We start from the raw sequence: 25,516 nt of genomic DNA on the forward strand, positions 1-25,516 counted from the left end.
TCTGTAATATTATGAAAATCCACGTCTCAAAAACCAGTCAAATCTCAAATTTATTTTCAACCTGGCATACCTCTAAATCCTAAGCCTCCTTTGCTATCACTCTCCACACAACTCTAGCACCTATATTTGAACGTATAGAAAAGATCTCATTGCTATTCAAGTGACGGCGTACGCTGCTCACTGCAATTCTTTTAGGTTATGGTACACCAATAACCATTAAGTGATCTGATAAGTTTATAAAGGAAGGTTTATGCTACAGTTAGTGGGAATGAGAAAAACTATGAACAACAGATTCTGACATCTTCATTCTTGCACATCCCTATCAGTTAACCTATAGAGAACCTGAGAATATTATGATCACCGACACCGTCAAACAAATTAGTCTCAAATAATGCCCTTGTTTCATTCATCTCACCATCTTTGCCTTCAGCAGGGAGTCCTGTCTATCCTACCTATTTCAATACCATGATAAATGTATCGTATTGCTCGCCAACATGTCAGATGACATCCTGCGTTAGCTTTAAGATGTCAGGGAACACTTGACCAATCGCCATAGGTGACAATTACACAGAATATTGAGGCATTAGTAATTCCGTACTAGGTAGTGATCTGTAATTATGACTCCAAGCCAAGTAGGAGGTGTAATGGGAAAGGGCTCTGCAACATTGAAAGCATTGGGCTCCCCTTTTAAAAGAGGGCAGGAGGTAGAAGAACACAGAGTATCCTAAAGAGCAATCCTTCTTCAGTATAAGAGTCCCACATTCAGTGTGAAGGGAGGAAGGTTAAATTAGCTTCCCTCCATGAGAGAGTAAGTCAATTGCTCTAATACAAGACACCTCATTCCAGCCTCATAGACACTAATTTCCTCGGATGACATGTTGTTACCACGAGTATTTAAAATAGGATTGTCAGCCTTGTAGACAATCAACGTCTTTAAAAAGCTATCATGATGCCCATAGCACCATCCTTATCGCTTTATACTTGACAAATAATATTCATGCGTAAGACCCCAGTAAAAGGAGCTGAGAGCTGTCAAATGCTATGAACTTCTTTTAAGGACTAGCAAAATAATAAGTTGAGAGTTTGACTCACCATTTAAATAGGTAAATCACGCCGAAGGCTACTGAACATTTTTTTTTCGTTTCTTTTTGGTCTCAGCAACTCAGAGAAATTTTCTTCTGAAACACTGCCTTTGTTGGTCATTCAATATATTCTGCAAATGGAAAAGTCAACTGTTAGTCTATGAACAGAACTTGAATATTTCCAAACCAATGCAACACAACAACAAAGAGATTTTGATAAAGGGTTATTAATCTGTACTATGACGTCTATAATATTATGAACATCCACGTCTCAAAAACCAGCCAAATCTCAAATTCATTTTCAACCGAGCATATCTCTAAATCCTAAGCCTCCTTTGCTATCACTCTCCACACAACTCTAGCACCTATATTTGAACGTATAGAAAAGATCTCATTGCTATTCAAGTGACAGCGTAGGCTGCTCACTGCAATTCTTTTAGGTTATGGTACACCAATAACCATTAAATGATCTGATAAGTTTATAGAGGAAGGTTTATGCTACAGTTAGTGGGAATGAGAAAAACTATGAACAACAGATTCTGACATCTTCATTCTTGCACATCCCTATCAGTTAACCTATAGAGAACCTGAGAATATTATGATCACCGACACCGTCAAACAAATTAGTCTCAAATAATGCCCTTGTTTCATTCATCTCACCATCTTTGCCTTCAGCAGGGAGTCCTGTATATCCTACCTATTTCAATACCATGATAAATGTATTGTATTGCTCGCCAACATGTCAGATGACATCCTGCGTTAGCTTTAAGATGTCAGGGAACACTTGACCAATCGCCATAGGTGACAATTACACAGAACAATGAGGCATTAGTAATTCCGTACTAGGTAGTGATCTGTAATTATGACTCCAAGCCAAGTAGGAGGTGTAATGGGAAAGGGCTCTGCAACATTGACAGCATTGGGCTCCCCTTTTGAAAAAGGGCAGGAGGTAGAAGAACACAGAGTATCCTAAAGAGAAATCCTTCTTCAGTATAAGAGTCCCACATTCAGTGTGAAGGGAGGAAGGTTAAATTAGCTTCCCTCCATGAGAGAGTAAGTCAATTGCTCTAATACAAGACACCTCATTCCAGCCTCATAGACACTAATTTCCTCGGATGACATATTGCTAGCACGAGTATGTAAAATAGGATTGTCAGCCTTGTAGACAATCAACGTCTTTAAAAAGCTATCATGATGCCCATAGCACCATCCTTATCGCTTTATACTTGACAAATAATATTCATGCGTAAGACCCCAGTAAAAGGAGCTGAGAGCTGTCAAATGCTATGAACTTCTTTTAAGGACTAGCAAAATGATAAATTGAGAGTTTGACTCACCATTTAAATAGGTAAATCACGCCGAAGGCTGCTGAACATTTTTTTTTCGTTTCTTTTTGGTCTCAGCAACTCAGAGAAATTTTCTTCTGAAACACTGCCTCTGCTGGTCATTCAATATATTCTGCAAATGGAAAAGTCCACTGTTAGTCTATTAACAGAACTTGAATATTTCCAAACCAATGCAACACAACAACAAAGAGATTTTGATAAAGGGTTATTAATCTGTACTATGACGTCTGTAATATTATGAAAATCCACGTCTCAAAAACCAGTCAAATCTCAAATTTATTTTCAACCTGGCATACCTCTAAATCCTACGCCTCCTTTGCTATCACTCTCCACACAACTCTAGCACCTATATTTGAACGTATAGAAAAGATCTCATTGCTATTCAAGTGACGGCGTACGCTGCTCACTGCAATTCTTTTAGGTTATGGTACACCAATAACCATTAAGTGATATGATAAGTTTATGGAGGAAGGTTTATGCTACAGTTAGTGGGAACGAGAAAAACTATGAACAACAGATTCTGATGTCTCCATTCTTGCACATCCCAATCGGTTAACCTATAGAGCACCTGAGAATATTATGATCTCCGACACCGTCAAACAAATAAGTTTCTAATAACGCCCTTGCTTCATTCATCTCACCATATTTGCCTTCAGCTGGAAGTCCTGTCTATCCTACTACCCATTTCACTACCATGATAAATGTATCCTATTGCTCGCCCTCATGTCAGATGACATCCTGCTGTAGCTTTATGATGTCAGGGAACACTTGACCAATCGCCATCGGTGACAATTACACAGAAAATTGAGGCATTAGCAATTCCGCAGTAGGTAGTGATCTGTAATTATGACTTAAAGCCAAGTAAGAGGTGTAATGCGAAAGGGCTCTGCAACATTGAAAGCATTGGGCTCCCCTTTTGAAAGAGGGCCAGAGGTACAAGAACACAGAGTATCCTAAAGAGCAATCCTTCTTCAGTATAAGAGTCCCACATTCAGTGTGAAGGGAGGAAGGTTAAATTAGCTTCCCTCCATGAGAGAGTAAATCAATTGCTCTAATACAAGACACCTCATTCCAGCCTCAAAGACACTAATTTCCTCGGATGACATATTGCTAGCACGAGTATGTAAAATAGGATTGTCAGGCTTGTAGACAATCAACGTCTTTAAAAAGCTAACATGATGCCCATAGCGCCATCGTAATCGCTTTATTCTTGACAAATATTATTCATGCGGAAGACCCCAGTGCTATGAACTTCTCTTAAGGACAAGCAAAATGATAAATTGAGAGTTTGACTCACCATTTAAATAAGTAAATCACGCCGAAGGCTGCTGAATTTTTTTTCGTTTCTTTTTGGTCTCAGCAACTCAGAGAAATTTTCTTCTTAAACACTGCCTCTGCTGGTCATTCAATATATTCTGCAAATGGAAAAGTCCACTGTTAGTCTATTAACAGAACTTGAATATTTCCAAACCAATGCAACACAACAACAAAGAGATTTTGATAAAGGGTTATTAATCTGTACTATGACGTCTGTAATATTATGAAAATCCACGTCTCAAAAACCAGTCAAATCTCAAATTTATTTTCAACCTGGCATACCTCTAAATCCTAAGCCTCCTTTGCTATCACTCTCCACACAACTCTAGCACCTATATTTGAACGTATAGAAAAGATCTCATTGCTATTCAAGTGACGGTGTACGCTGCTCACTGCAATTCTTTTAGGTTATGGTACACCAATAACCATTAAGTGATCTGATAAGTTTATAAAGGAAGGTTTATGCTACAGTTAGTGGGAATGAGAAAAACTATGAACAACAGATTCTGACATCTTCATTCTTGCACATCCCTATCAGTTAACCTATAGAGAACCTGAGAATATTATGATCACCGACACCGTCAAACAAATTAGTCTCAAATAATGCCCTTGTTTCATTCATCTCACCATCTTTGCCTTCAGCAGGGAGTCCTGTCTATCCTACCTATTTCAATACCATGATAAATGTATCGTATTGCTCGCCAACATGTCAGATGACATCCTGCGTTAGCTTTAAGATGTCAGGGAACACTTGACCAATCGCCATAGGTGACAATTACACAGAACAATGAGGCATTAGTAATTCCGTACTAGGTAGTGATCTGTAATTATGACTCCAAGCCAAGTAGGAGGTGTAATGGGAAAGGGCTCTGCAACATTGAAAGCATTGGGCTCCCCTTTTAAAAGAGGGCAGGAGGTAGAAGAACACAGAGTATCCTAAAGAGCAATCCTTCTTCAGTATAAGAGTCCCACATTCAGTGTGAAGGGAGGAAGGTTAAATTAGCTTCCCTCCATGAGAGAGTAAGTCAATTGCTCTAATACAAGACACCTCATTCCAGCCTCATAGACACTAATTTCCTCGGATGACATGATGTTACCACGAGTATTTAAAATAGGATTGTCAGCCTTGTAGACAATCAAAGTCTTTAAAAAGCTATCATGATGCCCATAGCACCATCCTTATCGCTTTATACTTGACAAATAATATTCATGCGTAAGACCCCAGTAAAAGGAGCTGAGAGCTGTCAAATGCTATGAACTTCTTTTAAGGACTAGCAAAATAATAAGTTGAGAGTTTGACTCACCATTTAAATAGGTAAATCACGCCGAAGGCTACTGAACATTTTTTTTTCGTTTCTTTTTGGTCTCAGCAACTCAGAGAAATTTTCTTCTGAAACACTGCCTCTGTTGGTCATTCAATATATTCTGCAAATGGAAAAGTCAACTGTTAGTCTATGAACAGAACTTGAATATTTCCAAACCAATGCAACACAACAACAAAGAGATTTTGATAAAGGGTTATTAATCTGTACTATGACGTCTATAATATTATGAACATCCACGTCTCAAAAACCAGCCAAATCTCAAATTCATTTTCAACCGAGCATATCTCTAAATCCTAAGCCTCCTTTGCTATCACTCTCCACACAAGTCTAGCACCTATATTTGAACGTATAGAAAAGATCTCATTGCTATTCAAGTGACAGCGTAGGCTGCTCACTGCAATTCTTTTAGGTTATGGTACACCAATAACCATTAAATGATCTGATAAGTTTATAGAGGAAGGTTTATGCTACAGTTAGTGGGAATGAGAAAAACTATGAACAACAGATTCTGACATCTTCATTCTTGCACATCCCTATCAGTTAACCTATAGAGAACCTGAGAATATTATGATCACCGACACCGTCAAACAAATTAGTCTCAAATAATGCCCTTGTTTCATTCATCTCACCATCTTTGCCTTCAGCAGGGAGTCCTGTATATCCTACCTATTTCAATACCATGATAAATGTATTGTATTGCTCGCCAACATGTCAGATGACATCCTGCGTTAGCTTTAAGATGTCAGGGAACACTTGACCAATCGCCATAGGTGACAATTACACAGAACAATGAGGCATTAGTAATTCCGTACTAGGTAGTGATCTGTAATTATGACTCCAAGCCAAGTAGGAGGTGTAATGGGAAAGGGCTCTGCAACATTGACAGCATTGGGCTCCCCTTTTGAAAAAGGGCAGGAGGTAGAAGAACACAGAGTATCCTAAAGAGAAATCCTTCTTCAGTATAAGAGTCCCACATTCAGTGTGAAGGGAGGAAGGTTAAATTAGCTTCCCTCCATGAGAGAGTAAGTCAATTGCTCTAATACAAGACACCTCATTCCAGCCTCATAGACACTAATTTCCTCGGATGACATATTGCTAGCACGAGTATGTAAAATAGGATTGTCAGCCTTGTAGACAATCAACGTCTTTAAAAAGCTATCATGATGCCCATAGCACCATCCTTATCGCTTTATACTTGACAAATAATATTCATGCGTAAGACCCCAGTAAAAGGAGCTGAGAGCTGTCAAATGCTATGAACTTCTTTTAAGGACTAGCAAAATGATAAATTGAGAGTTTGACTCACCATTTAAATAGGTAAATCACGCCGAAGGCTGCTGAACATTTTTTTTTCGTTTCTTTTTGGTCTCAGCAACTCAGAGAAATTTTCTTCTGAAACACTGCCTCTGCTGGTCATTCAATATATTCTGCAAATGGAAAAGTCCACTGTTAGTCTATTAACAGAACTTGAATATTTCCAAACCAATGCAACACAACAACAAAGAGATTTTGATAAAGGGTTATTAATCTGTACTATGACGTCTGTAATATTATGAAAATCCACGTCTCAAAAACCAGTCAAATCTCAAATTTATTTTCAACCTGGCATACCTCTAAATCCTAAGCCTCCTTTGCTATCACTCTCCACACAACTCTAGCACCTATATTTGAACGTATAGAAAAGATCTCATTGCTATTCAAGTGATGGCGTACGCTGCTCACTGCAATTCTTTTAGGTTATGGTACACCAATAACCATTAAGTGATCTGATAAGTTTATAAAGGAAGGTTTATGCTACAGTTAGTGGGAATGAGAAAAACTATGAACAACAGATTCTGACATCTTCATTCTTGCACATCCCTATCAGTTAACCTATAGAGAACCTGAGAATATTATGATCACCGACACCGTCAAATAAATAAGTCTCAAATAATGCCCTTGCTTCATTCATCTCACCATCTTTGCCTTCAGCAGGGAGTCCTGTCTATCCTACCTATTTCAATACCATGATGAAATTATCGTATTGCTCGCCAACATGTCAGATGACATCCTGCGTTAGCTTTAAGATGTCAGGGAACACTTGACCAATCGCCATAGGTGACAATTACACAGAAAAATGAGGCATTAGCAATTCCGCACTAGGTAGTGATCTGTAATTATGACTCTAAGCCAAGTAGGAAGTGTAATGGGAAAGAGCTCTGCAACATTGAAAGCATTGTTTAGCTTCCCTCCATGAGAGAGTAAGTCAATTGCTCTAATACAAGACACCTCATTCCAGCCTCAAAGACACTAAATTCCTCGGATGACATATTGCTAGCACGAGTATTTAAAATAGGATTGTCAGCCTTGTAGACAATCAACGTCTTTAAAAAGCTAACATGATGCCCATAGCGCCATCGTAATCGCTTTATTCTTGACAAATAATATTCATGCGGAAGACCCCAGTGCTATGAACTTCTTTTAAGGACAAGCAAAATGATAAATTGAGAGTTTGACTCACCATTTAAATAGGTAAATCACGCCGAAGGCTGCTGAATTTTTTTTTCGTTTCTTTTTGGTCTCAGCAACTCAGAGAAATTTTCTTCTGAAACACTGCCTCTGCTGGTCATTCAATATATTCTGCAAATGGAAAAGTCCACTGTTAGTCTATTAACAGAACTTGAATATTTCCAAACCAATGCAACACAACAACAAAGAGATTTTGATAAAGGTTTATTAATCTGTACTATGACGTCTGTAATATTATGAAAATCCACATCTCAAAAACCAGTCAAATCTCAAATTTATTTTCAACCTGGCATACCTCTAAATCCTAAGCCTCCTTTGCTATCACTCTCCACACAACTCTAGCACCTATATTTGAACGTATAGAAAAGATCTCATTGCTATTCAAGTGACGGCGTACGCTGCTCACTGCAATTCTTTTAGGTTATGGTACACCAATAACCATTAAGTGATCTGATAAGTTTATAAAGGAAGGTTTATGCTACAGTTAGTGGGAATGAGAAAAACTATGAACAACAGATTCTGACATCTTCATTCTTGCACATCCCTATCAGTTAACCTATAGAGAACCTGAGAATATTATGATCACCGACACCGTCAAATAAATAAGTCTCAAATAATGCCCTTGTTTCATTCATCTCACCATATTTGCCTTCAGCATGGAGTCCAGTCTATCCTACCTATTTCAATACCATGATAAATGTATCGTATTGCTCGCCAACATGTCAGATGACATCCTGCGTTAGCTTTAAGATGTCAGGGAACACTAGACCTATCGCCATAGGTGACAATTACACAGAAAAATGAGGCATTAGCAATTCCGCACTAGGTAGTGATCTGTAATTATGACTCTAAGCCAAGTAGGAGGTGTAATGGGAAAGAGCTCTGCAACATTGAAAGCATTGTTTAGCTTCCCTCCATGAGAGAGTAAGTCAATTGCTCTAATACAAGACACCTCATTCCAGCCTCAAAGACACTAATTTCCTCGGATGACATATTGCTAGCACGAGTATTTAAAATAGGATTGTCAGCCTTGTAGACAATCAACGTCTTTAAAAAGCTAACATGATGCCCATAGCGCCATCGTAATCGCTTTATTCTTGACAAATAATATTCATGCGGAAGACCCCAGTGCTATGAACTTCTTTTAAGGACAAGCAAAATGATAACTTGAGAGTTTGACTCACCATTTAAATAGGTAAATCACGGCGAAGGCTGCTGAATTTTTTTTTCGTTTCTTTTTGGTCTCAGCAACTCAGAGAAATTTTCTTCTGAAACACTGCCTCTGCTGGTCATTCAATATATTCTGCAAATGGAAAAGTCCACTGTTAGTCTATTAACAGAACTTGAATATTTCCAAACCAATGCAACACAACAACAAAGAGATTTTGATAAAGGGTTATTAATCTGTACTATGACGTCTGTAATATTATGAAAATCCACGTCTCAAAAACCAGTCAAATCTCAAATTTCTTTTCAACCTGGCATACCTCTAAATCCTAAGCCTCCTTTGCTATCACTCTCCACACAACTCTAGCACCTATATTTGTACGTATAGAAAAGATTTCATTGCTATTCAAGTGACAGCGTACGCTGCTCACTGCAATTCTTTTAGGTTATGGTACACCAATAACCATTAAATGATCTGATAAGTTTATAGAGGAAGGTTTATGCTACAGTTAGTGGGAATGAGAAAAACTATGAACAACAGATTCTGACATCTTCATTCTTGCACATCCCTATCAGTTAACCTATAGAGAACCTGAGAATATTATGATCACCGACACCGTCAAACAAATTAGTCTCAAATAATGCCCTTGTTTCATTCATCTCACCATCTTTGCCTTCAGCAGGGAGTCCTGTATATCCTACCTATTTCAATACCATGATAAATGTATTGTATTGCTCGCCAACATGTCAGATGACATCCTGCGTTAGCTTTAAGATGTCAGGGAACACTTGACCAATCGCCATAGGTGACAATTACACAGAACAATGAGGCATTAGTAATTCCGTACTAGGTAGTGATCTGTAATTATGACTCCAAGCCAAGTAGGAGGTGTAATGGGAAAGGGCTCTGCAACATTGACAGCATTGGGCTCCCCTTTTGAAAAAGGGCAGGAGGTAGAAGAACACAGAGTATCCTAAAGAGCAATCCTTCTTCAGTATAAGAGTCCCACATTCAGTGTGAAGGGAGTAAGGTTAAATTAGCTTCCCTCCATGAGAGAGTAAGTCAATTGCTCTAATACAAGACACCTCATTCCAGCCTCATAGACACTAATTTCCTCGGATCACATATTGCTAGCACGAGTATGTAAAATAGGATTGTCAGCCTTGTAGACAATCAACGTCTTTAAAAAGCTATCATGATGCCCATAGCACCATCCTTATCGCTTTATACTTGACAAATAATATTCATGCGTAAGACCCCAGTAAAAGGAGCTGAGACCTGTCAAATGCTATGAACTTCTTTTAAGGACTAGCAAAATGATAAATTGAGAGTTTGACTCACCATTTAAATAGGTAAATCACGCCGGAGGCTGCTGAACATTTTTTTTTCGTTTCTTTTTGGTCTCAGCAACTCAGAGAAATTTTCTTCTGAAACACTGCCTCTGCTGGTCATTCAATATATTCTGCAAATGGAAAAGTCCACTGTTAGTCTATTAACAGAACTTGAATATTTCCAAACCAATGCAACACAACAACAAAGAGATTTTGATAAAGGGTTATTAATCTGTACTATGACGTCTATAATATTATGAACATCCACGTCTCAAAAACCAGCCAAATCTCAAATTCATTTTCAACCGAGCATATCTCTAAATCCTAAGCCTCCTTTGCTATCACTCTCCACACAAGTCTAGCACCTATATTTGAACGTATAGAAAAGATCTCATTGCTATTCAAGTGACAGCGTAGGCTGCTCACTGCAATTCTTTTAGGTTATGGTACACCAATAACCATTAAATGATCTGATAAGTTTATAGAGGAAGGTTTATGCTACAGTTAGTGGGAATGAGAAAAACTATGAACAACAGATTCTGACATCTTCATTCTTGCACATCCCTATCAGTTAACCTATAGAGAACCTGAGAATATTATGATCACCGACACCGTCAAACAAATTAGTCTCAAATAATGCCCTTGTTTCATTCATCTCACCATCTTTGCCTTCAGCAGGGAGTCCTGTATATCCTACCTATTTCAATACCATGATAAATGTATTGTATTGCTCGCCAACATGTCAGATGACATCCTGCGTTAGCTTTAAGATGTCAGGGAACACTTGACCAATCGCCATAGGTGACAATTACACAGAACAATGAGGCATTAGTAATTCCGTACTAGGTAGTGATCTGTAATTATGACTCCAAGCCAAGTAGGAGGTGTAATGGGAAAGGGCTCTGCAACATTGACAGCATTGGGCTCCCCTTTTGAAAAAGGGCAGGAGGTAGAAGAACACAGAGTATCCTAAAGAGAAATCCTTCTTCAGTATAAGAGTCCCACATTCAGTGTGAAGGGAGGAAGGTTAAATTAGCTTCCCTCCATGAGAGAGTAAGTCAATTGCTCTAATACAAGACACCTCATTCCAGCCTCATAGACACTAATTTCCTCGGATGACATATTGCTAGCACGAGTATGTAAAATAGGATTGTCAGCCTTGTAGACAATCAACGTCTTTAAAAAGCTATCATGATGCCCATAGCACCATCCTTATCGCTTTATACTTGACAAATAATATTCATGCGTAAGACCCCAGTAAAAGGAGCTGAGAGCTGTCAAATGCTATGAACTTCTTTTAAGGACTAGCAAAATGATAAATTGAGAGTTTGACTCACCATTTAAATAGGTAAATCACGCCGAAGGCTGCTGAACATTTTTTTTTCGTTTCTTTTTGGTCTCAGCAACTCAGAGAAATTTTCTTCTGAAACACTGCCTCTGCTGGTCATTCAATATATTCTGCAAATGGAAAAGTCCACTGTTAGTCTATTAACAGAACTTGAATATTTCCAAACCAATGCAACACAACAACAAAGAGATTTTGATAAAGGGTTATTAATCTGTACTATGACGTCTGTAATATTATGAAAATCCACGTCTCAAAAACCAGTCAAATCTCAAATTTCTTTTCAACCTGGCATACCTCTAAATCCTAAGCCTCCTTTGCTATCACTCTCCACACAACTCTAGCACCTATATTTGTACGTATAGAAAAGATTTCATTGCTATTCAAGTGACAGCGTACGCTGCTCACTGCAATTCTTTTAGGTTATGGTACACCAATAACCATTAAATGATCTGATAAGTTTATAGAGGAAGGTTTATGCTACAGTTAGTGGGAATGAGAAAAACTATGAACAACAGATTCTGACATCTTCATTCTTGCACATCCCTATCAGTTAACCTATAGAGAACCTGAGAATATTATGATCACCGACACCGTCAAACAAATTAGTCTCAAATAATGCCCTTGTTTCATTCATCTCACCATCTTTGCCTTCAGCAGGGAGTCCTGTATATCCTACCTATTTCAATACCATGATAAATGTATTGTATTGCTCGCCAACATGTCAGATGACATCCTGCGTTAGCTTTAAGATGTCAGGGAACACTTGACCAATCGCCATAGGTGACAATTACACAGAACAATGAGGCATTAGTAATTCCGTACTAGGTAGTGATCTGTAATTATGACTCCAAGCCAAGTAGGAGGTGTAATGGGAAAGGGCTCTGCAACATTGACAGCATTGGGCTCCCCTTTTGAAAAAGGGCAGGAGGTAGAAGAACACAGAGTATCCTAAAGAGCAATCCTTCTTCAGTATAAGAGTCCCACATTCAGTGTGAAGGGAGTAAGGTTAAATTAGCTTCCCTCCATGAGAGAGTAAGTCAATTGCTCTAATACAAGACACCTCATTCCAGCCTCATAGACACTAATTTCCTCGGATCACATATTGCTAGCACGAGTATGTAAAATAGGATTGTCAGCCTTGTAGACAATCAACGTCTTTAAAAAGCTATCATGATGCCCATAGCACCATCCTTATCGCTTTATACTTGACAAATAATATTCATGCGTAAGACCCCAGTAAAAGGAGCTGAGACCTGTCAAATGCTATGAACTTCTTTTAAGGACTAGCAAAATGATAAATTGAGAGTTTGACTCACCATTTAAATAGGTAAATCACGCCGGAGGCTGCTGAACATTTTTTTTTCGTTTCTTTTTGGTCTCAGCAACTCAGAGAAATTTTCTTCTGAAACACTGCCTCTGCTGGTCATTCAATATATTCTGCAAATGGAAAAGTCCACTGTTAGTCTATTAACAGAACTTGAATATTTCCAAACCAATGCAACACAACAACAAAGAGATTTTGATAAAGGGTTATTAATCTGTACTATGACGTCTATAATATTATGAACATCCACGTCTCAAAAACCAGCCAAATCTCAAATTCATTTTCAACCGAGCATATCTCTAAATCCTAAGCCTCCTTTGCTATCACTCTCCACACAAGTCTAGCACCTATATTTGAACGTATAGAAAAGATCTCATTGCTATTCAAGTGACAGCGTAGGCTGCTCACTGCAATTCTTTTAGGTTATGGTACACCAATAACCATTAAATGATCTGATAAGTTTATAGAGGAAGGTTTATGCTACAGTTAGTGGGAATGAGAAAAACTATGAACAACAGATTCTGACATCTTCATTCTTGCACATCCCTATCAGTTAACCTATAGAGAACCTGAGAATATTATGATCACCGACACCGTCAAACAAATTAGTCTCAAATAATGCCCTTGTTTCATTCATCTCACCATCTTTGCCTTCAGCAGGGAGTCCTGTATATCCTACCTATTTCAATACCATGATAAATGTATTGTATTGCTCGCCAACATGTCAGATGACATCCTGCGTTAGCTTTAAGATGTCAGGGAACACTTGACCAATCGCCATAGGTGACAATTACACAGAACAATGAGGCATTAGTAATTCCGTACTAGGTAGTGATCTGTAATTATGACTCCAAGCCAAGTAGGAGGTGTAATGGGAAAGGGCTCTGCAACATTGACAGCATTGGGCTCCCCTTTTGAAAAAGGGCAGGAGGTAGAAGAACACAGAGTATCCTAAAGAGAAATCCTTCTTCAGTATAAGAGTCCCACATTCAGTGTGAAGGGAGGAAGGTTAAATTAGCTTCCCTCCATGAGAGAGTAAGTCAATTGCTCTAATACAAGACACCTCATTCCAGCCTCATAGACACTAATTTCCTCGGATGACATATTGCTAGCACGAGTATGTAAAATAGGATTGTCAGCCTTGTAGACAATCAACGTCTTTAAAAAGCTATCATGATGCCCATAGCACCATCCTTATCGCTTTATACTTGACAAATAATATTCATGCGTAAGACCCCAGTAAAAGGAGCTGAGAGCTGTCAAATGCTATGAACTTCTTTTAAGGACTAGCAAAATGATAAATTGAGAGTTTGACTCACCATTTAAATAGGTAAATCACGCCGAAGGCTGCTGAACATTTTTTTTTCGTTTCTTTTTGGTCTCAGCAACTCAGAGAAATTTTCTTCTGAAACACTGCCTCTGCTGGTCATTCAATATATTCTGCAAATGGAAAAGTCCACTGTTAGTCTATTAACAGAACTTGAATATTTCCAAACCAATGCAACACAACAACAAAGAGATTTTGATAAAGGGTTATTAATCTGTACTATGACGTCTGTAATATTATGAAAATCCACGTCTCAAAAACCAGTCAAATCTCAAATTTATTTTCAACCTGGCATACCTCTAAATCCTACGCCTCCTTTGCTATCACTCTCCACACAACTCTAGCACCTATATTTGAACGTATAGAAAAGATCTCATTGCTATTCAAGTGACGGCGTACGCTGCTCACTGCAATTCTTTTAGGTTATGGTACACCAATAACCATTAAGTGATCTGATAAGTTTATAAAGGAAGGTTTATGCTACAGTTAGTGGGAATGAGAAAAACTATGAACAACAGATTCTGACATCTTCATTCTTGCACATCCCTATCAGTTAACCTATAGAGAACCTGAGAATATTATGATCACCGACACCGTCAAATAAATAAGTCTCAAATAATGCCCTTGTTTCATTCATCTCACCATCTTTGCCTTCAGCAGGGAGTCCTGTCTATCCTACCTATTTCAATACCATGATAAATGTATCGTATTGCTCGCCAACATGTCAGATGACATCCTGCGTTAGCTTTAAGATGTCAGGGAACACTAGACCTATCGCCATAGGTGACAATTACACAGAAAAATGAGGCATTAGCAATTCCGCACTAGGTAGTGATCTGTAATTATGACTCTAAGCCAAGTAGGAGGTGTAATGGGAAAGAGCTCTGCAACATTGAAAGCATTGTTTAGCTTCCCTCCATGAGAGAGTAAGTCAATTGCTCTAATACAAGACACCTCATTCCAGCCTCAAAGACACTAATTTCCTCGGATGACATATTGCTAGCACGAGTATGTAAAATAGGATTGTCAGCCTTGTAGACAATCAACGTCTTTAAAAAGCTATCATGATGCCCATAGCACCATCCTTATCGCTTTATACTTGACAAATAATATTCATGCGTAAGACCCCAGTAAAAGGAGCTGAGAGCTGTCAAATGCTATGAACTTCTTTTAAGGACTAGCAAAATGATAAATTGAGAGTTTGACTCACCATTTAAATAGGTAAATCACGCCGAAGGCTGCTGAACATTTTTTTTTCGTTTCTTTTTGGTCTCAGCAACTCAGAGAAATTTTCTTCTGAAACACTGCCTCTGCTGGTCATTCAATATATTCTGCAAATGGAAAAGTCCACTGTTAGTCTATTAACAGAACTTGAATATTTCCAAACCAATGCAACACAACAACAAAGAGATTTTGATAAAGGGTTATTAATCTGTACTATGACGTCTGTAATATTATGAAATCCACGTCTCAAAAACCAGTCAAATCTCAAATTTTTTTTCAACCTGGCATACCTCTAAATCCTAAGCCTCCTTTGCTATCACTCTCCACACAACTCTAGCACCTATATTTGAACGTATAGAAAAGATCTCATTGCTATTCAAGTGACGGCGTACGCTGCTCACTGCAATTCTTTTAGGTTATGGTACACCAATAACCATTAAGTGATCTGATAAGTTTATAAAGGAAGGTTTATGCTACAGTTAGTGGGAATGAGAAAAACTATGAACAACAGATTCTGACATCTTCATTCTTGCACATCCCTATCAGTTAACCTATAGAGAACCTGAGAATATTATGATCACCGACACCGTCAAATAAATAAGTCTCAAATAATGCCCTTGTTTCATTCATCTCACCATCTTTGCCTTCAGCAGGGAGTCCTGTCTATCCTACCTATTTCAATACCATGATAAATGTATCGTATTGCTCGCCAACATGTCAGATGACATCCTGCGTTAGCTTTAAGATGTCAGGGAACACTTGACCAATCGCCATAGGTGACAATTACACAGAACAATGAGGCATTAGCAATTCCGCACTAGGTAGTGATCTGTAATTATGACTCTAAGCCAAGTAGGAGGTGTAATGGGAAAGAGCTCTGCAACATTGAAAGCATTGATTAGCTTCCCTCCATGAGAGAGTAAGTCAATAGCTCTAATACAAGACACCTCATTCCAGCCTCAAAGACACTAATTTCCTCGGATGACATATTGCCAGCACGAGTATTTAAAATAGGATTGTCAGCCTTGTAGACAATCAACGTCTTTAAAAAGCTAACATGATGCCCATAGCGCCATCGTAATCGCTTTATTCTTGACAAATAATATTCATGCGGAAGACCCCAGTGCTATGAACTTCTTTTAAGGACAAGCAAAATGATAAATTGAGAGTTTGACTCACCATTTGAATAGGTAAATCACGCCGAAGGCTGCTGAATTTTTTTTTCGTTTCTTTTTGGTCTCACCAACTCAGAGAAATTTTCTTCTGAAACACTGCCTCTGCTGGTCATTCAATATATTCTGCAAATGGAAAAGTCCACTGTTAGTCTATTAACAGAACTTGAATATTTCCAAACCAATGCAACACAACAACAAAGAGATTTTGATAAAGGGTTATTAATCTGTACTATGACGTCTGTAATATTATGAAAATCCACGTCTCAAAAACCAGTCAAATCTCAAATTTCTTTTCAACCTGGCATACCTCTAAATCCTAAGCCTCCTTTGCTATCACTCTCCACACAACTCTAGCACCTATATTTGTACGTATAGAAAAGATTTCATTGCTATTCAAGTGACAGCGTACGCTGCTCACTGCAATTCTTTTAGGTTATGGTACACCAATAACCATTAAATGATCTGATAAGTTTATAGAGGAAGGTTTATGCTACAGTTAGTGGGAATGAGAAAAACTATGAACAACAGATTCTGACATCTTCATTCTTGCACATCCCTATCAGTTAACCTATAGAGAACCTGAGAATATTATGATCACCGACACCGTCAAACAAATTAGTCTCAAATAATGCCCTTGTTTCATTCATCTCACCATCTTTGCCTTCAGCAGGGAGTCCTGTATATCCTACCTATTTCAATACCATGATAAATGTATTGTATTGCTCGCCAACATGTCAGATGACATCCTGCGTTAGCTTTAAGATGTCAGGGAACACTTGACCAATCGCCATAGGTGACAATTACACAGAACAATGAGGCATTAGTAATTCCGTACTAGGTAGTGATCTGTAATTATGACTCCAAGCCAAGTAGGAGGTGTAATGGGAAAGGGCTCTGCAACATTGACAGCATTGGGCTCCCCTTTTGAAAAAGGGCAGGAGGTAGAAGAACACAGAGTATCCTAAAGAGCAATCCTTCTTCAGTATAAGAGTCCCACATTCAGTGTGAAGGGAGGAAGGTTAAATTAGCTTCCCTCCATGAGAGAGTAAGTCAATTGCTCTAATACAAGACACCTCATTCCAGCCTCATAGACACTAATTTCCTCGGATGACATATTGCTAGCACGAGTATGTAAAATAGGATTGTCAGCCTTGTAGACAATCAACGTCTTTAAAAAGCTATCATGATGCCCATAGCACCATCCTTATCGCTTTATACTTGACAAATAATATTCATGCGTAAGACCCCAGTAAAAGGAGCTGAGACCTGTCAAATGCTATGAACTTCTTTTAAGGACTAGCAAAATGATAAATTGAGAGTTTGACTCACCATTTAAATAGGTAAATCACGCCGGAGGCTGCTGAACATTTTTTTTTCGTTTCTTTTTGGTCTCAGCAACTCAGAGAAATTTTCTTCTGAAACACTGCCTCTGCTGGTCATTCAATATATTCTGCAAATGGAAAAGTCCACTGTTAGTCTATTAACAGAACTTGAATATTTCCAAACCAATGCAACACAACAACAAAGAGATTTTGATAAAGGGTTATTAATCTGTACTATGACGTCTGTAATATTATGAAAATCCACGTCTCAAAAACCAGTCAAATCTCAAATTTATTTTCAACCTGGCATACCTCTAAATCCTAAGCCTCCTTTGCTATCACTCTCCACACAACTCTAGCACCTATATTTGAACGTATAGAAAAGATCTCATTGCTATTCAAGTGACGGCGTACGCTGTTCACTGCAATTCTTTTAGGTTATGGTACACCAATAACCATTAAGTGATCTGATAAGTTTATAAAGGAAGGTTTATGCTACAGTTAGTGGGAACGAGAAAAACTATGAACAACAGATTCTGATGTCTCCATTCTTGCACATCCCAATCGGTTAACCTATAGAGCACCTGAGAATATTATGATCTCCGACACCGTCAAACAAATAAGTTTCTAATAACGCCCTTGCTTCATTCATCTCACCATATTTGCCTTCAGCTGGAAGTCCTGTCTATCCTACTACCCATTTCACTACCATGATAAATGTATCCTATTGCTCGCCCTCATGTCAGATGACATCCTGCTGTAGCTTTATGATGTCAGGGAACACTTGACCAATCGCCATCGGTGACAATTACACAGAAAATTGAGGCATTAGCAAGTCCGCAGTAGGTAGTGATCTGTAATTATGACTTAAAGCCAAGTAAGAGGTGTAATGCGAAAGGGCTCTGCAACATTGAAAGCATTGGGCTCCCCTTTTGAAAGAGGGCCAGAGGTACAAGAACACAGAGTATCCTAAAGAGCAATCCTTCTTCAGTATAAGAGTCCCACATTCAGTGTGAAGGGAGGAAGGTTAAATTAGCTTCCCTCCATGAGAGAGTAAATCAATTGCTCTAATACAAGACACCTCATTCCAGCCTCAAAGACACTAATTTCCTCGGATGACATATTGCTAGCACGAGTATGTAAAATAGGATTGTCAGGCTTGTAGACAATCAACGTCTTTAAAAAGCTAACATGATGCCCATAGCGCCATCGTAATCGCTTTATTCTTGACAAATATTATTCATGCGGAAGACCCCAGTGCTATGAACTTCTCTAAAGGACAAGCAAAATGATAAATTGAGAGTTTGACTCACCATTTAAATAAGTAAATCACGCCGAAGGCTGCTGAATTTTTTTTTCGTTTCTTTTTGGTCTCAGCAACTCAGAGAAATTTTCTTCTTAAACACTGCCTCTGCTGCTCATTCAATATATTCTGCAAATGGAAAAGTCCACTGTTAGTCTATTAACAGAACTTGAATATTTCCAAACCAATGCAACACAACAACAAAGAGATTTTGATAAAGGGTTATTAATCTGTACTATGACGTCTGTAATATTATGAAAATCCACGTCTCAAAAACCAGTCAAATCTCAAATTTATTTTCAACCTGGCATACCTCTAAATCCTAAGCCTCCTTTGCTATCACTCTCCACACAACTCTAGCACCTATATTTGAACGCATAGAAAAGATCTCATTGCTATTCAAGTGACAGCGTACGCTGCTCACTGCAATTCTTTTAGGTTATGGTACACCAATAACCATTAAGTGATCTGATAAGTTTATAGAGGAAGGTTTATGCTACAGTTAGTGGGAATGAGAAAAACTATGAACAACAGATTCTGACATCTTCATTCTTGCACATCCCTATCAGTTAACCTATAGAGAACCTGAGAATATTATGATCACCGTCAAACAAATTAGTCTCAAATAATGCCCTTGTTTCATTCATCTCACTATCTTTGCCTTCAGCAGGGAGTCCTGTCTATCCTACCTATTTCAATACCATGATAAATGTATCGTATTGCTCGCCAACATGTCAGATGACATCCTGCGTTAGCTTTAAGATGTCAGGGAACACTTGACCAATCGCCATAGGTGACAATTACACAGAACAATGAGGCATTAGTAATTCCGTACTAGGTAGTGATCTGTAATTATGACTCCAAGCCAAGTAGGAGGTGTAATGGGAAAGGGCTCTGCAACATTGAAAGCATTGGGCTCCCCTTTTGAAAGAGGGCAGGAGGTAGAAGAACACAGAGTATCCTAAAGAGAAATCCTTCTTCAGTATAAGAGTCCCACATTCAGTGTGAAGGGAGGAAGGTTAAATTAGCTTCCCTCCATGAGAGAGTAAGTCAATTGCTCTAATACAAGACACCTCATTCCAGCCTCAAAGACACTAATTTCCTCGGATGACATATTGCTAGCACGAGTATGTAAAATAGGATTGTCAGCCTTGTAGACAATCAACGTCTTTAAAAAGCTATCATGATGCCCATAGCACCATCCTTATCGCTTTATACTTGACAAATAATATTAATGCGTAAGACCCCAGTAAAAGGAGCTGAGAGCTGTCAAATGCTATGAACTTCTTTTAAGGACTAGCAAAATGATAAATTGAGAGTTTGACTCACCATTTAAATAGGTAAATCACGCCGAAGGCTGCTGAACATTTTTTTTTCGTTTCTTTTTGGTCTCAGCAACTCAGAGAAATTTTCTTCTGAAACACTGCCTCTGCTGGTCATTCAATATATTCTGCAAATGGAAAAGTCCACTGTTACTCTATTAACAGAACTTGAATATTTCCAAACCAATGCAACACAACAACAAAGAGATTTTGATAAAGGGTTATTAATCTGTACTATGACGTCTGTAATATTATGAAAATCCACGTCTCAAAAACCAGTCAAATCTCAAATTTATTTTCAACCTGGCATACCTCTAAATCCTAAGCCTCCTTTGCTATCACTCTCCACACAACTCTAGCACCTATATTTGAACGCATAGAAAAGATCTCATTGCTATTCAAGTGACAGCGTACGCTGCTCACTGCAATTCTTTTAGGTTATGGTACACCAATAACCATTAAGTGATCTGATAAGTTTATAGAGGAAGGTTTATGCTACAGTTAGTGGGAATGAGAAAAACTATGAACAACAGATTCTGACATCTTCATTCTTGCACATCCCTATCAGTTAACCTATAGAGAACCTGAGAATATTATGATCACCGTCAAACAAATTAGTCTCAAATAATGCCCTTGTTTCATTCATCTCACTATCTTTGCCTTCAGCAGGGAGTCCTGTCTATCCTACCTATTTCAATACCATGATAAATGTATCGTATTGCTCGCCAACATGTCAGATGACATCCTGCGTTAGCTTTAAGATGTCAGGGAACACTTGACCAATCGCCATAGGTGACAATTACACAGAACAATGAGGCATTAGTAATTCCGTACTAGGTAGTGATCTGTAATTATGACTCCAAGCCAAGTAGGAGGTGTAATGGGAAAGGGCTCTGCAACATTGAAAGCATTGGGCTCCCCTTTTGAAAGAGGGCAGGAGGTAGAAGAACACAGAGTATCCTAAAGAGAAATCCTTCTTCAGTATAAGAGTCCCACATTCAGTGTGAAGGGAGGAAGGTTAAATTAGCTTCCCTCCATGAGAGAGTAAGTCAATTGCTCTAATACAAGACACCTCATTCCAGCCTCAAAGACACTAATTTCCTCGGATGACATATTGCTAGCACGAGTATGTAAAATAGGATTGTCAGCCTTGTAGACAATCAACGTCTTTAAAAAGCTATCATGATGCCCATAGCACCATCCTTATCGCTTTATACTTGACAAATAATATTAATGCGTAAGACCCCAGTAAAAGGAGCTGAGAGCTGTCAAATGCTATGAACTTCTTTTAAGGACTAGCAAAATGATAAATTGAGAGTTTGACTCACCATTTAAATAGGTAAATCACGCCGAAGGCTGCTGAACATTTTTTTTTCGTTTCTTTTTGGTCTCAGCAACTCAGAGAAATTTTCTTCTGAAACACTGCCTCTGCTGGTCATTCAATATATTCTGCAAATGGAAAAGTCCACTGTTAGTCTATTAACAGAACTTGAATATTTCCAAACCAATGCAACACAACAACAAAGAGATTTTGATAAAGGGTTATTAATCTGTACTATGACGTCTGTAATATTATGAAAATCCACGTCTCAAAAACCAGTCAAATCTCAAATTTATTTTCAACCTGGCATACCTCTAAATCCTAAGCCTCCTTTGCTATCACTCTCCACACAACTCTAGCACCTATATTTGAACGTATAGAAAAGATCTCATTGCTATTCGAGTGACGGCGTACGCTGCTCACTGCAATTCTTTTAGGTTATGGTACACCAATAACCATTAAGTGATCTGATAAGTTTATAAAGGAAGGTTTATGCTACAGTTAGTGGGAATGAGAAAAACTATGAACAACAGATTCTGACATCTTCATTCTTGCACATCCCTATCAGTTAACCTATAGAGAACCTGAGAATATTATGATCACCGACACCGTCAAATAAATAAGTCTCAAATAATGCCCTTGTTTCATTCATCTCACCATCTTTGCCTTCAGCAGGGAGTCCTGTCTATCCTACCTATTTCAATACCATGATAAATGTATCGTATTGCTCGCCAACATGTCAGATGACATCCTGCGTTAGCTTTAAGATGTCAGGGAACACTTGACCAATCGCCATAGGTGACAATTACACAGAACAATGAGGCATTAGCAATTCCGCACTAGGTAGTGATCTGTAATTATGACTCTAAGCCAAGTAGGAGGTGTAATGGGAAAGAGCTCTGCAACATTGAAAGCATTGATTAGCTTCCCTCCATGAGAGAGTAAGTCAATAGCTCTAATACAAGACACCTCATTCCAGCCTCAAAGACACTAATTTCCTCGGATGACATATTGCTAGCACGAGTATTTAAAATAGGATTGTCAGCCTTGTAGACAATCAACGTCTTTAAAAAGCTAACATGATGCCCATAGCGCCATCGTAATCGCTTTATTCTTGACAAATAATATTCATGCGGAAGACCCTAGTGCTATGAACTTCTTTTAAGGACAAGCAAAATGATAAATTGAGAGTTTGACTCACCATTTGAATAGGTAAATCACGCCGAAGGCTGCTGAATTTTTTTTTCGTTTCTTTTTGGTCTCAGCAACTCAGAGAAATTTTCTTCTGAAACACTGCCTCTGCTGGTCATTCAATATATTCTGCAAATGGAAAAGTCCACTGTTAGTCTATTAACAGAACTTGAATATTTCCAAACCAATGCAACACAACAACAAAGAGATTTTGATAAAGGGTTATTAATCTGTACTATGACGTCTGTAATATTATGAAAATCCACGTCTCAAAAACCAGTCAAATCTCAAATTTATTTTCAACCTGGCATACCTCTAAATCCTAAGCCTCCTTTGCTATCACTCTCCACACAACTCTAGCACCTATATTTGTACGTATAGAAAAGATTTCATTGCTATTCAAGTGACAGCGTACGCTGCTCACTGCAATTCTTTTAGGTTATGGTACACCAATAACCATTAAATGATCTGATAAGTTTATAGAGGAAGGTTTATGCTACAGTTAGTGGGAATGAGAAAAACTATGAACAACAGATTCTGACATCTTCATTCTTGCACATCCCTATCAGTTAACCTATAGAGAACCTGAGAATATTATGATCACCGACACCGTCAAACAAATTAGTCTCAAATAATGCCCATGTTTCATTCATCTCACCATCTTTGCCTTCAGCAGGGAGTCCTGTATATCCTACCTATTTCAATACCATGATAAATGTATTGTATTGCTCGCCAACATGTCAGATGACATCCTGCGTTAGCTTTAAGATGTCAGGGAACACTTGACCAATCGCCATAGGTGACAATTACACAGAACAATGAGGCATTAGTAATTCCGTACTAGGTAGTGATCTGTAATTATGACTCCAAGCCAAGTAGGAGGTGTAATGGGAAAGGGCTCTGCAACATTGACAGCATTGGGCTCCCCTTTTGAAAAAGGGCAGGAGGTAGAAGAACACAGAGTATCCTAAAGAGCAATCCTTCTTCAGTATAAGAGTCCCACATTCAGTGTGAAGGGAGGAAGGTTAAATTAGCTTCCCTCCATGAGAGAGTAAGTCAATTGCTCTAATACAAGACACCTCATTCCAGCCTCATAGACACTAATTTCCTCGGATGACATATTGCTAGCACGAGTATGTAAAATAGGATTGTCAGCCTTGTAGACAATCAACGTCTTTAAAAAGCTATCATGATGCCCATAGCACCATCCTTATCGCTTTATACTTGACAAATAATATTCATGCGTAAGACCCCAGTAAAAGGAGCTGAGACCTGTCAAATGCTATGAACTTCTTTTAAGGACTAGCAAAATGATAAATTGAGAGTTTGACTCACCATTTAAATAGGTAAATCACGCCGGAGGCTGCTGAACATTTTTTTTTCGTTTCTTTTTGGTCTCAGCAACTCAGAGAAATTTTCTTCTGAAACACTGCCTCTGCTGGTCATTCAATATATTCTGCAAATGGAAAAGTCCACTGTTAGTCTATTAACAGAACTTGAATATTTCCAAACCAATGCAACACAACAACAAAGAGATTTTGATAAAGGGTTATTAATCTGTACTATGACGTCTGTAATATTATGAAAATCCACGTCTCAAAAACCAGTCAAATCTCAAATTTATTTTCAACCTGGCATACCTCTAAATCCTAAGCCTCCTTTGCTATCACTCTCCACACAACTCTAGCACCTATATTTGAACGTATAGAAAAGATCTCATTGCTATTCAAGTGATGGCGTACGCTGCTCACTGCAATTCTTTTAGGTTATGGTACACCAATAACCATTAAGTGATCTGATAAGTTTATAAAGGAAGGTTTATGCTACAGTTAGTGGGAACGAGAAAAACTATGAACAACAGATTCTGATGTCTCCATTCTTGCACATCCCAATCGGTTAACCTATAGAGCACCTGAGAATATTATGATCTCCGACACCGTCAAACAAATAAGTTTCTAATAACGCCCTTGCTTCATTCATCTCACCATATTTGCCTTCAGCTGGAAGTCCTGTCTATCCTACTACCCATTTCACTACCATGATAAATGTATCCTATTGCTCGCCCTCATGTCAGATGACATCCTGCTGTAGCTTTATGATGTCAGGGAACACTTGACCAATCGCCATCGGTGACAATTACACAGAAAATTGAGGCATTAGCAAGTCCGCAGTAGGTAGTGATCTGTAATTATGACTTAAAGCCAAGTAAGAGGTGTAATGCGAAAGGGCTCTGCAACATTGAAAGCATTGGGCTCCCCTTTTGAAAGAGGGCCAGAGGTACAAGAACACAGAGTATCCTAAAGAGCAATCCTTCTTCAGTATAAGAGTCCCACATTCAGTGTGAAGGGAGGAAGGTTAAATTAGCTTCCCTCCATGAGAGAGTAAATCAATTGCTCTAATACAAGACACCTCATTCCAGCCTCAAAGACACTAATTTCCTCGGATGACATATTGCTAGCACGAGTATGTAAAATAGGATTGTCAGGCTTGTAGACAATCAACGTCTTTAAAAAGCTAACATGATGCCCATAGCGCCATCGTAATCGCTTTATTCTTGACAAATATTATTCATGCGGAAGACC

General features: G+C 38.5%; 1 long non-coding RNA gene across 2 annotated transcripts in view; it reads right to left on the reverse strand.

The window, feature by feature from the left end:
• The window catches only part of LOC144799797 (uncharacterized), an 861,044-nt gene that overhangs the window by 416,165 nt on the left and 419,363 nt on the right, over positions 1 to 25,516 (reverse strand). For both annotated transcript variants that reach the window (XR_013603875.1, XR_013603876.1), the window contains exon 2: positions 3,726 to 3,843. This is a non-coding gene — a long non-coding RNA (uncharacterized LOC144799797). The remainder of the gene's footprint in view (positions 1 to 3,725; positions 3,844 to 25,516) is intronic.

The sequence above is a fragment of the Lissotriton helveticus genome, chromosome 12 (assembly GCF_964261635.1).
Source record: "Lissotriton helveticus chromosome 12, aLisHel1.1, whole genome shotgun sequence".
Taxonomy (NCBI): Eukaryota; Metazoa; Chordata; class Amphibia; order Caudata; family Salamandridae; genus Lissotriton; species Lissotriton helveticus.